Below are 11,732 nucleotides of genomic sequence, written 5' to 3' on the forward strand. Positions count from 1 at the left end.
CAGCTGCCTAGAGCTTGGCTACATATGAAAAATTAAGCAAATGAAATATTGGTGGAATTTGGTAAGCACTCTGGAGCACAGCCTGCAGCTTTGTTCTTGGCTTACTGCTGCTTTTACAGGGGAAGGTGAGCCACCCCTTGCCAGCCACCTGGGCCCTCACGGCTGCTCCCAGGACCTGTGCCCTGAACCCACCATTTTGAAGCCCAAGTGTAAAACAATTTCAACCCCACGCCTTATTTGTATTTAAATTCCTTATAGGATGTTTGGTGCCAAGATTGTGGCTGTGTCTTGGTTTTCTATGGAACTTAATGGAGAGAAAAAAAACCCTTTCAGCCATTTAACTAAAAATATGTGAAATAGGATTAGGCTGTACCTTGTAAAATTTTATTTTAAGAAACTAAGGCCCTGATCCAATCACAATGAGGTCAGTGGGACACTTTCCACTGATTCAGTGGGGCTTGGATATGGTCCTAAGACATTATTTTCAGAAACAAGGACTGTGAGAAATGTATCTAATATTAGAAATTTATTGTTTATATTCTTTCTATAATTAAAATGGCCAGCTGCTGTTAAAAGGCTTCCTCTGACCTGAATGTCTGCATATTAAATTTGAGTCTGAAGCAAAATGAGAGATGTTGGCTCTTGACAACAAAGGCTTTCTGCACAGGGATCCAAGTGGGCTGGTGTCTCAGCTATCCTGTTCCACAAGGCACTGCTGCAAGACATTTGTCCAAGTTCTCCACAGCCTCCTCCACAAACATGACAGAAGACTGCAGTCAATGAGTAGATTTGAACAAGCTGTTTACATATGACACCATCATGACGGGAATGTATGTAGCTGATCGGATCCACACCTCATTTGTGTTGTTCTTGGACAGACAAAACTGAGCCTGCCCTGAAAGTAGTTTCTATTTCTTTGGAGTCCTTAATGGCCTGAAACCTTGAAAGACTGAGACACTTGCTGTCAGCACTAGGTGTGAGGACAGCCCAGACCTCCAGATGGATGGAGACTTGCTGGATGGGGAAGCGGCTCTTTGCCAATATCTTTAGTAAATAAAAGGAACTGCGTGGGTAAGCTGGGGCCATTTGTATGCAGGCAATTGGCTGAGGTAATTTTTCCTTTTACAGCTGCTAAATAATGGGGTGAAATTACCATCTGTGTCCACCATCTGTTTCACCCATGCATGGGATGGATGGTGCCTCCAGGCAGGAAGTGCAGCTTTTGGGACTGAAGTACAAGATCCAAACTGGAAGACATAGAAGAAAAGGAAAAACACAGAAAAAAGGAAAAAGGAACTGGTGAGGGATGACCTTCATTTTGGAATATGAATACTGTCTGTGAGTGCTCAGGGTCACCCACTCCTCTGCAGGGAGCCAAAGCACACCCAGGGCAGTTCTCAAGAGAAGCTCAACATGGTTGAGCATCCAAACCCACCCAAATGCTGAGCCCTGGTGATAAGGAGTGATGGCTGGGCCACCTCAGATCTGCTTGGGCAGGGCATGGCCCCATCTTTCATGCAGGCTGACAGGTACTGTCCCGAGAAGCCGGGTGAGGTTTCCTTTCCCAGCCATGGCCACCCAACACTGGCTTTGTCTGGGACCTCAGCAGGGGCAAGAAAAGGCTCTGCTGGTGACCTCATCAGCCAGCCAGGGGAGCACTGAGCCGAGAGCTGCCCCAGGAGGTGGTGATCTCCTCTCCTACTGAGCGTTCACCCCTTCCAAACTGCTACTTAACTGTGACCCCCATCTCCCCTTTCCCTCCCGTAGAATCATGTCTGTGTAGACCCCTTTGTTTAAATCCTGGAACTTTCCTGGTGAGGTTACTCATTTTTGGGTGCTCCTGGAGAGTTATGTACCTTCCTGAGTTCCTTCATGGGAGGCCCCAACAAGTGTCATTTAAGCAATTTTCACAAGAATGCTGGGAAGATGAATCAGTCGTTCTTGCTGCCCAAGAGAGACAAAACACTTCAAACACCAACCTTTTTAAAAAGTTACATTTCCTCCCATCTCAGAACAGTCTGGCTGATGTTGGGCAGGAATCAGATCCTCCACTTGTCAGATCCACAGCAAAAACTCCAATAGCCACAGCTATTGCCTTGCCAGCCAACATAATAGAACATCTCACAGAATGCCAGCATCCTTTATTGCATTTGTTCCTTGCACCCAGCTGCACGCTACAGTCAATACTTCTGTTACCACTCCTGCTAACATACTGGCTGAAGCCAAATTTTTGATCTCACTCCAGCTTCACACCTGAATGACTGCATCTGCTGCAGTTTTATTGAAAGATATGGGACCTGCTGGACACACATTGGTATTGGTGAGCAGTCACTCACACATAACCAGCCCTGCTGGAGTTAGTAATGGCTCACAGATTTGAATGAACTTCAACATTTGGCCATTAAGCATGGCTTTATTCTCTTTACCTTTTGAACTTATGTCAGTTAAGTAATGCTTTGGATATTCAGAGAGCTGGCTTCAGTTTTAATAGATTTTCGTATAAAATGGGCCATCTTTTATATTTGCTTGCTTTGGATAATATTTTATAGTAAATAATTGATATTTAGAGGTTTTTTAAAACTGAATTATTATTGTTCTGGTGACATCCAATGCTTTCTCAGTGCTCCACCATGACATCAAAACACACAATCATAGTGAAGTAGACTGCCTGATAACTATGTATATTTTACTCATATAAAATTAACAAATGTAAAAATTTACACTAAAAAAAGAGAAAATTTAATTTGATATCACCAAATTGGTCTTTCCCAATAGATATGCTAAGCCATGTTGCACATAACTGATTCAACACCACATACACCAATAAATAGGAATATATTTCCACTTAAGTTTCCCCTTATTGATTGTGCATCAGTGTGTGTTGTTGACACTTCAGACATAGAAATAGAATATTTAAATATAATTTTTTTTAATAAGGACCTTGTTTATATTCAAGGAAAACCTGCAGAGTGTTTAAACACCACTCGTCTTAGAACAGTTCTTGAGTGAGACTGATACTAACCTACTATCCTTAGATTTAGGCCAAGTTGTATGATTGCTTCAGCCAGTGTTGTGTAGAGGGGCTGTGAAGAAAATGCCAGCTCCTTTTTCCTGTTAATCTGGTCACATATCCACATCTTTTCCTTGTGCTCACATTGCTGCTCATCCAGAAGTGCTGGAGGAGCAAGGCACAGTGGAGGGCTGGGTGAGGGAAAGCAGACTTTTAGCTGGATCTATTCCGTGGTCCAGCTCCCTGCAGAACCAAAAAAATTACTCACATCTGCAAGGGCACAAGTAGCTTTGGGTAGATGAAAAAGGGGGAAGGGACCACCCTACCCACCTTCTTTCAACATGGCTCAGACTGGAATAAAATAATCATGGAACTTCAGCCACAGGCAAGAAAGCAGAATTACCTGCTGAGGCTTGGTTTGTGGGGGAACAGAAACAATAAATGTTGAAAGGAAGCTATAGGGTTTGATGAGGTTTGTCTCTGTTTGGCAAAGACTTTTTCCTTTCTAAGGGGTTCTTGGAGATGCCTTCAAAACATTCCAGGCTTGGTTTTGCTCCTTAAATACTCTTCAGTGTTTTATTTTAACTGTGAAGAGCCAAATTCTTCCCTCAGATATGCATGCAAATACTCCCACATTAATCAGAAGAATTGTCTGCACATACCCTAAGTGCGGGAGGTTTCTCATTTGATATGTGCTTTGCTTCCTAAGGAGAAGTCAATAATGAGCACAAACTTCCTCCTATTCACACAAATTCATGCAAATGTTGTGCTTTTCCAGCATGGATTGAGGACCAGTTGCTCTCACCCTACAGGGAGCACTAACATACTTCACGAGAAGCCCCAGTGGCTGCAGAAAGATTGCCCACAAAGCACAGGGTATATCAGGACAGTTAAAATGGGGAATCTTATCCTCTGATTTATGAGAAAGGATGAAGAGGTAGGAAGAGCTGCACGTAAGAATGGGATAAGACATTAATTCATGGAAAAGAAATTGGGACATCATATTTGATTTAAAATATGAGGACTGAAACAGTAATGTAGGTCTTTATACTCCTTGATAAAACACTAGTGGACTTAAAAATAGGTTTTAAAAACTGAGCTGCTGTTTTGATTTGTAAAACAAGTTAAACCAAACTTGACAATAAGGCATGTGCTTTAGATTTCCCTGGTTTGAGGCACTGTTTACTCTGGCAGATGTATCCTTAAGTGAAGCTTTTTTTTCCCCCCTCAAAGCTGTTACATGGTAGACTGATGTTGGCTGACCCTGAAGCAAAAATTTGAAAACAGCACATTTATTTTCCTGCTAATGCTAAACACACATGCCATGCAGCATTTTTTTGGTCTAGATGGAAAATCTTCAAATCTGGACTATTTGTCCCTTTTACCCTGACTTTTATGTTTTCATGAACATAAAAATAACATAACAAGCTTGGGGGATGGGAGCATGTGTGTTTTGCAGTGGGAGAGCAGCCTGTAATTTGCAGGCTGCAGGCTGGAAGGGGCAGATGGGAAGAGCCAAAGGGTCAGCCTGGTCCCAAGCTGTGCCAGTGACAATGGGCTTTCCCACGTGCCTCAGCACCCAGCAAAGCTCACAGAGTGCTGCTGCCCAACCAGGCAAAACATTAGCAGACCTATAAATTCCCTTCTCTTTCTTTCCTTATAACACAGGCAAAACACCAGGGTGACAGTCATCTTTTCTACTATTTGAGCAATTGATTGGGAAAAAACCCACAATAAAATCCTGCAATATTGGTGATATTTATGGACAGCTCTGAAGGAAGATGACTTTTTGGAATGGTGGTGTTGCTGTGCTGTGCAGGCCCTATGCTACAGAGATTTTGTGGAGGCCACTTGTGATTGCCTCTGTTTTAACAGCTTTCATGTAGGTATAAGTAAAGGCGGCATACCTGTAGAGCCACAGTCAACCTCTGAGACACTGAGTTTTCTCTCACTGTAAACCAACTTAAAAGACCCCCTAAGTCATCCCAGAGTCAGCTGAGGGTGTCAGGGTGTGTTAGCAGCAAAAGGAGCAACCTGAGCTCGTTGACTGAAGTTGCTAGTGGAGCAGTGGTTTGGGTAAAACACTGAGGGTCTGTTCCATGCAATTCTTGAAAGGATTTGACTGGATTGGACTTCAGCTAAATGGATTAAATTGTTAAACCAATTTAAGGAAGCCCATGTTCAGAGATGAAAGAAGTTGCTTAAATTGGTGCCAATCCTCACATCAGTAAAGAGGGAAAAAAGATTTAAGAAAGAAGGACTTATAAGAGATCATTCCTCTTGATGAAATTTCTAAATCTTTGCCAATGCTAACTGAAAGGAATGAAAAAAAATCCTCTGGAGAGCTTTTAGCAATTAGTTCCTGTTTGCAAAGAATCTGGGTCTGTGTTGCTCTAGGGCGCACAGCCCAACAATTTTTAGGTTTTTTTAATAAACTGGACTGCACCTCATTAGAGATGCCCAGCTGTATTTTTCTCTCTCTTTCACAACCATACACATCACTTTTCATCCTGCCCTTTTCATCACCTACTGCTTCTATAGCAAGTAAAGCAAGTGAAAATAGAGCACGAAGAAATCTCACCCACATTTATCAGTTTTCTCCTGCTGTCTAGCAGCTGGGGACACAGACGTAAAGCAGCACCTTGTGACGCAATGCTGTGGCCATCACCCTTGCAGATACTCTGCAGCCATCAGTTGTGTGTGGACCACAGATCTAGCAGAAGTTACAAGGTACCCAGGGACTGTGGATCTGGTACACACAATCTATTATTGTATCTTTGAGGGCCAGACTGACCATTCCTCCCTTCGAGCTGGCAAATAAGCTTCCTCTAGCCTACAAATTAAATGTCTGTTTCATTGCAAGCAGCTAAGTTACAGTGAATCACATACTACCATGCTGCTACAGCTTCTAGATTGAGTTGTGCTACTGTGTCAGAGTGAGATCCACTAATCCTCATCTATGCAGATTATTCCCAGTAAATTAGGGGTGAAATCTGGAAGAACCCTATACATTGTTGTGGCTCTCTGTGATGCAGACACTAAAACCTATAGGGCTGTTCACATAATCATTCTGCAAGGACTGTAGCTGAGATTTACTTTTAAAACCACAGGTATGTCATGTTTTTCTTCTATGGGGCTGGCTAATAGTGATGCTAATAGGCTAGAAGTGCACTTCTGGTTCCCCTCAGAAGAGGTAGCAGGAGTCAAAGCTACAGTTCACTGGGTCAGCCATTCCCTAGGTGTGAACCATTGCAGAAATGCTCTAGGGAAATGAAAAGAGCAGGACCAGTGTGACAGAACCAGGGTGCCAGCCTGTGTAGAAAAAAAAATAAAACAACTGCAAAAGACACTTTTGTTTTTCTACTGTTGCATTTTGGAATGATAGAATTAGGTTATAGCCAGTATACAATATAGATTGTGAATAAAATATTTTTTCTTTTTTTTTTTTATTTTTTAATAGCAAAATTCCCCCTGCTTGAATAGGATTTCAAGATCTCCAGTAAACGACTGGCTCTCAAAGGTAAAAACTAAACCAATATTTGCTGGTGTCCTTGGATAAGAGGTGTGGCCTCTGAAAACAAGATGTGTATAACAGTACCCTTCTGTTCTGTAACTTAGCAACTTGAGGTGTAAATGGATACTCTTCAAAAGAAGATTTCTCATTTTAATTGGCAAGAAGAGAGATCCATGTTAGAAAGTAGATTTTGTATTCAAAGCTGTCCAGTGTAGATGCAATTATATTTGTATTAAAGTGCATTTGTTAAGGTTCAGTAAGAATTCCCTGTCTTCTCAATATTTTATATATTTCTGCAGTCATGTGTATGTATGTATGTATGTATCTATATATCTATATATCTATATATATCTATATATCTATATCTATATCTATATATGCATATATGCATTCTTTGGATATGTTTGTGCATATATGCTTATGCACATAAAAGATATGTTGCTATATAAAACTCCTTTTATATTTTACTGTATTATGGGAAGTATTTCCACACTGAATTTAACTCCTGTCCAAATAAAATAACTTGATTAATTTTAGTATTGAGCTTACTTTGTGTTTTCATTCACTACATTTAAAAATCAAATGTGCCATACTGAAGATATTTCACATCCATATAATCAGAATGGAGCCACCGCTTCATTTGGGGCCAATGTAAAATGAGCTATTTCTACTGTCTAGTTGACTGATGTCTACACAGCACAAGCAATAATTCTACTGACTTGTGCTCTTAATAAGTCTTCCAGTGAGAACTAATAAAAAAAAAAATTTAAGTTGCTTTCCCGCTGTATTATAGTCATGATTCCTTGAAACAAGAAACAAAATAAAATCTCACACTCTGTGCCAGCTTTTTAAAACACTTTTCTCATGTCACACTAACACTGTGAGAGGGACAGAGGAGATGGAAAAGAGGGGAAGCCTGGACAGCATAGGCTGTTGGAAAAAGGACAGAGGAGAGTGTGGATCCACCAACCTACTGCCAGGTGAGTCACACTGTGCTTGCCTCAGCAGCTGCCTCCAAAAACAACTCCTTGGCCCTTCCAGGATGCACTAAACACACTGGAGTTAGTATCACTTGCAACAGATGTGTAACAAATACAGCTCAGATAGTGGCTCATACTTGATGGTACCCACCTGAAGAGACCATCTCACAACACCTTTGGACATGCTGCTGTCTTGGGCAGGGTCTCCTTTTGCTAGCAATAAACCAGAAAAGGGTGTTTGTCACTCTGCTGCTATTAATCTGAGTTTGCTAAACTGCCTTATTTGAACAAGTTCATTGGTATCCAGCTTCATGGTACCAATGTTTGGAAAAGTGGTGATTTTTGGAGCAGTCTCCCTTGGTTATGGCGAGTTCCACCACACTGTGCCTATACACATCAGGGAAATGATGATGTTCCCATTCCTTCAGCAAAGGGCAGGAATCGAGTCTGAGATGCTCAGAGTGAGGGCACCCATATTTTTCCCTTGGGATGACAACTTCACCAAAATAATTTTTCCTAATATACTTCAGTATGGAAGATGCTCCCTTAATTTCTATGGAACTAAACAGAAAAAAGAAAAAGGCATGTTTATACATGGTGCCAAAACATTGCCTTTTATTTCAAATGCCCTGTTTCTGTTCAAAAGAACTAAACTGTAATGGAAATATTTTCAGTTTTTCAATTTCGCAGGAATCTCCTAAAAATCAATTTCATTTGGAGGAAAATATTGTCCTTTCTCACTCTCCTCCCCTTTTCGGCAGTGCTTTAATTAGGAGTTCAGACAAACAAAAATTCAGTTATTCACTCAGCTCTGTTGAGTAGCAGAAAAACTCTTCTACCAAGCAGCACAGCTCTGTCAGTCCTTTCTTTGGCTGGTTATCTAAGGTAAGTGTCACCATATTACCAATACTTCATATATAGTGCTGGCATTGTTTATGTTATTCCAAAGGATTTTCTTTTCCAAAGTAAATGACCAAATTTAGTTATATTAAAAATGTTACATTAAAAAATTTTAGTTATCCTAAAAATCAGTGCTCAGGCTGGCTCTGAGGTGGAGCCTGGCAGCCCCCTAAGGATGAAGACCAGCATGGCAGCTTAGGGGGACACACAGGTTGTACCCGGAGCTGCTGGCAGCCCTGAGTACTGATCACTGTTTAGCATCCCGACTGGGAGAGTGGCTTCTTCCCTCCTGAGGGAGGGGAAGGCAGAGCGTGCATGAATGTGTGCATGTGCATGTGTGCATGTACATGTGTGTGTGCAAGTGCCCGTGTGTGTAAGGAGATAACATCAGCTTTGTCCCTACCCATCTGTTTTGATAGGATTGTGTTTGACAGTGATGATTCCCCCTTAGCTGCTTCACTTTTTCATGCAGCTTATGGATTTGGGAGGATTTTGGTCACATCTTTCCTGTCTCTGTTATTAACAGTGGAACAACTTGAAACAGCCACTTTCATGCTCCCTTTCTACTCAGGGAGGAGTGATCCTGCCTTGTTTACTAAGGAGTGTGTTTGCAAGGGACCAGACCATTTCTTTTCCTCTCCTGCTTAAGAGTGGTTCACTTATTTATTGTGGTTTTTATAACGTGTTCCTGGCTTCTACCTTCCTCCTTCTGTAAGAATACCCTCAAAACACTGTGCTAAAACCTTGCACATCATACATCTTAGTGAGACATAATCACATCTGGTTTAGAGCCATGGCTGGAGTCAGCTATTCTTCTTACTCACTTTAGAAGCTAAACATTCATCAGGGATTAAGACACTGTGAAGGGGGAACCATCAGCTCTCTAGCACCTGGAAATTTCTAGGTAGCCTCCTGACACAGGTGCAGTAAGGTTTGGGACACAGCAGTATCTTGGCTGCTTTACACTGCAAAGCTCTAACAGGAGTCATTGCATCTCCTTGAAGTGTAAAGTCGGGAACATTTAAGGACACAACTTTATGAGGACTGACTTCATCTTCTCAAAGGTAGAAAAAACCTTGGTAATAAGAAGTGCAACCTAAAATTAGAGAACAATATTCTTATTTTTCAGGAGAGTTATGGACTCATCCAAAGGTATTAGAATGTACACATCTGTTGTAAAGTAAAACAATGTTGTTGATGATGTTCCCTGATATTCCCTGATATTGTTTATAGGAGTAAGCCTTTCATCAATGTGTAGTTATGAAACATTAGTTTTGATTGTTAAAGTGTATTTTGATGGAATGGATAAGAGAAAAAGGAGATTTGTGCACAATTACTTAGCACTCAGTTTTCTGCGGAAAGAGCCTGAGCCACAATCTTCATCCATATCCAAAAACTTTCCATGTGGTTGTTGTTCAGTGGCTTTGATTCAGTCAAGGGAACAGATTCTAAGTTCAGACTTTAATTTCCCTAATAGTCAAGAAAAGGAGAAATAGGTCAGCTCTTGAATCCAGCCTCACTTCTAATATTAATCTGCAGAAGAAAAATGTTTACAAAGTGGAAATTTTGCATGCAGCTTCCGTGGCAGTGAAGCTAAGTTTGAAGATTATCATTTGGAGGCTGTCAGAGGTTATGAGAGACAGCAGATCAGCCTTTCCTTGGCCTGCTAACGAAACTTTTGTGAAACCATACTGGAATTAAGATTGTCTCTCTGAGCTAGGTTAACACAATGAAAAACTATGAAAAAAAACCCATATGAGAGAGTTACTTGCTATTATCTCTTGTCCCGAGTTTTTACATGTGTGGTCAAGTCACTTTTGTGCAGCAAGAACTCACAGGGAATCATTTGCCATTTCCAGCTATGTTTTGTGCTATAACAATAAAACTACCTTGGATCATATGCCCTCTCAGTATCTTCAGTCTCAGCAGGTTAAGATCCTATCAGAAGTCCATTTGCAGTAGATAAATCTTTGGTCTCCTTCATGCAAAATAAAATCCATCTAAGTGGAAAATTAACTGGATTCTGTTAGCATAAATTAATAGGACAATATTTCTCTTTTGTTTGTCTACAGTTTCTGTTAGTCTCTTCTGAAAATAAAAAAGCAGTTTGATACTTCCTGTCAGAGAATTTCAGTGCTAGAGATTTCCTTTGTCTATTCCACAGGTTGTGTCAGATAAAAATCAAGTGAAAAGTGTCATACTGACAGTGAGACCAACAGAGATAATTCTGGCAGAGCCTTTAGTTACACTTGACTTTCTCTAAGCCTGTCATAAATTGTGACAGCTGGACGAGGTTAATAAAAGAGAAATAAAATAAGAAAAAACAACAAATAAGAACCTCAGAGAATTAAAGCTTCTCAGTTCTGATTTCATCAGGAAAGGAGAGCTGCTAACAGTGTCTTATCAGCATGATAATTTACCTTTTGCTTTTACTACAGAATAAAGACTACAAAAGCGCTATTTATAGGTTCTTGGTGTGAATACTTGATTATTGGTATTGATTTTACCGTGCTTTACATAAGATATTTTACCTAAGATACATAAGATCATAATGATCAATCTTCTTACTGTGGTGCTGGCTACTGTAACACCAATCTTAAACATATTTATGACTGAAAATAGTTAAGTGCAGTGTACTTAAACACATGTGGCCAGCTCCTTGAGAGCACATGATTTGCAGCATTGGCTATGGTGAGCAAGATTTTCAAAAGCACTTCTGAAAGTCTGACTTTTCCCATGTTGAACTCATCAGCCTTCTGCCCTTCAAGCCCTCCCAAATCCTCTCTTTCTGTGTTGTCTCTATTGCTTTGGTTATGATCCCAAGGCTGCTGTAGGAGAAACAGAGACAGAATAAGCATATTAACAGTAATCCTATACCAGTGAGCTGCACGAGAGATGCCTGTAGCAGCATGGCACTCGGCTCTTCAGCAGTGTGCCCTAGACAAAGCTTGCCAACTATTCCCCCTGCAAACCACCCTGCCTGGATGTGGCTGTGCCACTGAGAGACAAAGGCCCCCGTGGAATGAGTTTGAAAGGCGTGTGGTTGCGTTTTGTTTGACATGCTGACAAATCCCAGCTGCACAGCCCGCTGTAGGCTTACACCGAAGGTAGAGACTTTCCTTGTCTCTGGCATTGCAAGGCTGCTGGGGAGGGCTACAGTAACATAACTCTACTTTGCTCCATATTTTTCCCATATTTAAAAGAAAATAAACCATATGAAAAAGTGCCCTTCTCACATGCATAAGGACTTCTGAACTCCTCCTGTGCTCTGGATAATTGTTCTCAACTTACATTTAATTTTATAGCTTGCTGCTTCTATTTCAGACCA

The 11,732-nt window shown here is 41.0% G+C and overlaps 1 long non-coding RNA gene across 2 annotated transcripts in view; it reads left to right on the forward strand.

Moving 5' to 3' along the window:
• LOC125322877 overlaps window positions 1–7,026 on the forward strand; it is a 57,110-nt gene extending 50,084 nt beyond the window's left edge. For both annotated transcript variants that reach the window (XR_007202259.1, XR_007202258.1), the window contains 2 exons: window positions 1,129–1,299; window positions 6,471–7,026. This is a non-coding gene — a long non-coding RNA (uncharacterized LOC125322877). The remainder of the gene's footprint in view (window positions 1–1,128; window positions 1,300–6,470) is intronic.
• Window positions 7,027–11,732: the final 4,706 nt, after the last annotated feature.

This window comes from Corvus hawaiiensis, chromosome 3, assembly GCF_020740725.1.
Source record: "Corvus hawaiiensis isolate bCorHaw1 chromosome 3, bCorHaw1.pri.cur, whole genome shotgun sequence".
NCBI lineage: Eukaryota > Metazoa > Chordata > Aves > Passeriformes > Corvidae > Corvus > Corvus hawaiiensis.